Source organism: Staurois parvus, unplaced genomic scaffold, assembly GCF_062004578.1.
Source record: "Staurois parvus isolate SC_StPar_1 unplaced genomic scaffold, SC_StPar_1.0 ptg001301l, whole genome shotgun sequence".
NCBI classification, from domain to species: Eukaryota; Metazoa; Chordata; class Amphibia; order Anura; family Ranidae; genus Staurois; species Staurois parvus.
Genome location: NW_028319097.1, coordinates 345,233 through 349,905, shown reverse-complemented (window position 1 = coordinate 349,905; position 4,673 = coordinate 345,233).

Genomic DNA, 4,673 nt, shown 5'->3' with positions numbered 1-4,673 from the left:
AAATCAAACAAAAAGTGTTTTAGCTGTAAATATACTTTACGAAGTCTTTTATCTTCCAGTACGCCGCGTTGCGAAGGCCGGTCATGTTCTCAGATGACTTCTGAATCCTACGCACTTTACTGACTCACTCCGGTCTTTGAAGCGTGAGATGAATGGTCCTTACACTTTTGGTCATTGAGACGAGTTACCCTCGTCTTGCTCAAGGAACCCCTAGCAAACTCTGGAGGAACCCTGGAGCTCTATAGAACCCTGGTTGAGAAACCGTGAACTACTGGGATGTGATCGCTTTGGCCCCACCCTGGATATCGGTGGTGTGCTCGTGATGTACTTTCACTCTGTAGGCCAAGAACCAGGTACCTACCTTGACCATGAACTAAGATCTGGTGAGGAAAACACCTTTATTCTGTATTTATTTGAATTTATCCCACATTGGTCCAGTTCTACCACACCCTGTTGAGTGTTCTGGCCAAAATATGAAGGGTCATCTCCCCAGACAGCAAAAAGTAACCTTGGAAGGTGTTTTAACCCTTCACTATCCAAAACAAACCAAAAAAAAAATCAAACAAAAAGTGTTTTAGCTGTAAATATACTTTACGAAGTCTTTTATCTTCCAGTACGCCGTGTTGCGAAGGCCGGTCATGTTCTCAGATGACTTCTGAATCCTACACACTTTACTGACTCACTCCGGTCTTTGAAGCGTGAGATGAATGGTCCTTACACTTTTGGTCATTGAGACGAGTTACCCTCGTCTTGCTCAAGGAACCCCTAGCAAACTCTGGAGGAACCCTGGAGCTCTATGGAACCCTGGTTGAGAAACCGTGAACTACTGGGATGTGATCGCTTTGGCCCCACTCTGGATATCGGTGGTGTGCTGGTGACGTACTTTCACTCTGTAGGCCAAGAACCAGGTACCTACCTTGACCATGAACTAAGATCTGGTGAGGAAAACACCTTTATTCTGTATTTATTTGAATTTATCCCACATTGGTCCAGTTCTACCACACCCTGTTGAGTGTTCTGGCCAAAATATGAAGGGTCATCTCCCCAGACAGCAAAAAGTAACCTTGGAAGGTGTTTTAACCCTTCACTATTCAAAACAAACCAAAAAAAAAATCAAACAAAAAGTGTTTTAGCTGTAAATATACTTTACAAAGTCTTTTATCTTCCAGTATGCCGCGTTGCGAAGGCCGGTCATGTTCTCAGATGACTTCTGAATCCTACGCACTTTACTGACTCACTCCGGTCTTTGAAGCGTGAGATGAATGGTCCTTACACTTTTGGTCATTGAGACGAGTTACCTTAGTCTTGCTCAAGGAACCCCTAGCAAGCTCTGGAGGAACCCCTAGCAAACTCTGGAGGAACCCTGGAGCTCTATAGAACCCTGGTTGAGAAACCGTGAACTATTAGGATGTGATCGCTTTAGCCCCACTCTGGATATCGGTGGTGTGCCCGTGATGTACTTTCACTCTGTAGGCCAAGAACCAGGTACCTACCTTGACCATGAACTAAGATCTGGTGAGGACAACACCTTTATTCTGTATTTATTTGAATTTATCTCACATTGGTCCAGTTCTACCACACCCTGTTGAGTGTTCTGGCCAAGATATGAAGGGTCATCTCCCCAGACAGCAAAAAGTAACCCCGAAGGTGTTTTAATTCTTCACTATCCAAAACAAACAAAAAAAAGAATGAAACAAAAAATGTTTTAGCTGTAAATATACTTTACGAAGTCTTTTATCTTCCAGTACGCCGCGTTGCGAAGGCCGGTCATGTTCTCAGATGACTTCTGAATCCTACGCACTTTAGTGACTCACTCCGGTCTTTGAACCGTTCGTACTTCAAAGGATTTTTGCACACAGGTTCCACTTTTTTTCTTTACTTTCTCGACTTTAAGTAGTTATGTAATTTTTTTTTTTCGTTAACTTCATTTTTTTACGCTGTAATTTTTCATTTGTAAGCCTATGGTTTGTCAATTGTGACTGCAATTGATGCGCGATGTCGTTGACAAGCCTTCTGGGAAAAGGCAAAAGCTGTTGAAAATGCAAGTGGCAGCCGACCCAGATGCACCGCAAAGCGTGAAAGAAGGGGCCCGGCGTTCCGTCGAAACGCTCCGGAATCTGGCACGTCCCCAGATCTCAACATCTGCCTTCATCTCATTACAATAATAATGGGCGAGATCAGCGCGGGGTTCTCTCCACGACAAGAATTTGCACCTGTTCCAGGAACATCCTGCTACGGCTTAGATCTGCCAAAGGTTAGTTGCAATGAACCTCTTCATAAATTATACGCCGTCTATCGAGTTAGCAGTTTGAAGGAACTTTTGCAACTTTGTTACAAAAAAAAAAAAAAATTGGCGCTCCAAAGTTTCAGAAACTGTTGGAGAATATTTTTGCGGATTTATGGGGTAAAAACTGAATACAGAACATCACATATCAATATCGTTTTGTGGAGTTTGGTAATAAAAAGAAAAAAAGTCAAATAAATTTCCTGCAGCCCAGCAGCTGCAATAGACCCTCCAGCAGCAACAATAGATTCCCCAGCAACAACAGCCCCTGCTGCAAAATACCATACCACCAGCAATAGACCCCCCAGCAGCAACGGACCCCTGCAGTAAAATACCAGCCCACCAACAACAGACCCCCCCCCAGCAGCAACGGACCCCTGCAGTAAAATACCAGCCCACCAACAATAGACCCCCCCCAGCAGCAACGGACCCCTGCAGTAAAATACCAGCCCACCAACAATAGACCCCCCCAAGCAGCAACGGACCCCTGCAGTAAAATACCAGCCCACCAACAATAGACCCCCCCAGCATCAACGGCCATCTGCAGTAAAATACCAGCCCACCAACAATAGACCCCCCCAGCATCAACGGCCATCTGCAGTAAAATACCAGCCCACCAACAATAGATTCCCCCAGCGACAACAGACCCCTGCAGAAAAATACCAGCCCACCAACAATAGACCCCCCCCAGCAGCAACGGACCCCTGCAGTAAAATACCAGCCCACCAACAACAGACCCCCCCAGCAGCAACGGACCCCTTGCAGTAAAATACCAGCCCACCAACAATAGACCCCCCCAAGCAGCAACGGACCCCTGCAGTAAAATACCAGCCCACCAACAATAGACCCCCCCAAGCAGCAACGGACCCCTGCAGTAAAATACCAGCCCACCAACAATAGACCCCCCCAGCATCAATGGCCATCTGCAGTAAAATACCAGCCCACCAACAATAGATTCCCCCAGCGACAACAGACCCCTGCAGAAAAATACCAGCCCAACCACAATAGACCCCCCAGCAGCAACAATAGATTCCCTCAGCAAAAACGGCCCCCTGCAGTAAACTACCAGCCCACCAACAATAGACCCCCAGCAGCAATGGAGGTGCTAGAGGTGCCAGAACTGCCTTCCCTGTGTTCCTGATGGAAAAAAAGCCCTGGTTGTATGTCATTATTTTAGCCTGGGCCAGAAACCAGGAAGCAACTGAAGAAATGTAAAAAAAAAGGTATAAAAACAAGTAAATATAATATATATTCCTATCTACAATTTATCCCCCAGCAACAATAGACCTCCTCACCATTGATAGATGTAAAAATAGAACCCCTCCGGTGACAATAGATCCACCAACAGCCAGGATCGATAGACTCTCCACCAGCCAGAAACAAGAGACTCCTCCCTCAACAGTAGATCTTTTTCCACCAAAAATTGATCCCCCACCAACAATAGACCCCCAGCAGCAACAACAGATTTCCCAGCAGCCAGCATTGATAGACTCTCCAGCAGCCAGCAACAATAGACTCCTCCCTCAACAGTAGATATTTTTCCACCAAAAATTGATTCCCCACCAACAATAGACCCCCCAGCAGCAACAACATATTTCCCAGCAGCCAGCATCGATAGACTCTCCAGCAGCCAGCAACAATAGACCCCTCCCTCAACAGTAGATCTTTTCCCACCAAAAAGTGATCCCCCACAGATTTCCCAGCAGCCAGCATCGATAGACTCTCCAGCAGCCAGCAACAATAGACTCCTCCCTCAACAGTAGATCTTTTCCCACCAAAAATTGATCCCCCACAGATTTCCCAGCAGCCAGCATTGATAGACTCTCCAGCAGCCAGCAACAATAGACTCCTCCCTCAACAGTAGATCTTTTCCCACCAAAAATTGATCCCCCACAGATTTCCCAGCAGCTAGCATCGATAGACTCTCCAGCAGCCAGCAACAATAGACCCCCTCCCTCAACAGTAGATCTTTTCCCACCAAAAATTGATCCCCCACAGATTTCCCAGCAGCTAGCATCGATAGACTCTCCAGCAGCCAGCAACAATAGACCCCCTCCCTCAACAGTAGATCTTTTCCCACCAAAAATTGATGCCTTACCAACAATAGACCCCCAGCAGAAACAGCAGATTTCCCAGCAGCCAGCATTGATAGACTCTCCAGCAGCCAGCAACAATAGACCCCTCTCTCAACAGTAGATCTTTTTCCACCAAAAATTGATCCCCCACCAACAATAGATATAAAAATAGATCCCCTCCAGTGACAATAGATCCGCTAACAGCCAGCATCAATAGACTTTCCTGCTCACCCCAGCACCCCTCGCCATTATATACAATCAGCAATGTGCTAGAGGTGCCGGAACTGCCTTCCCTGTGTTCCTGCTGGAAAAAA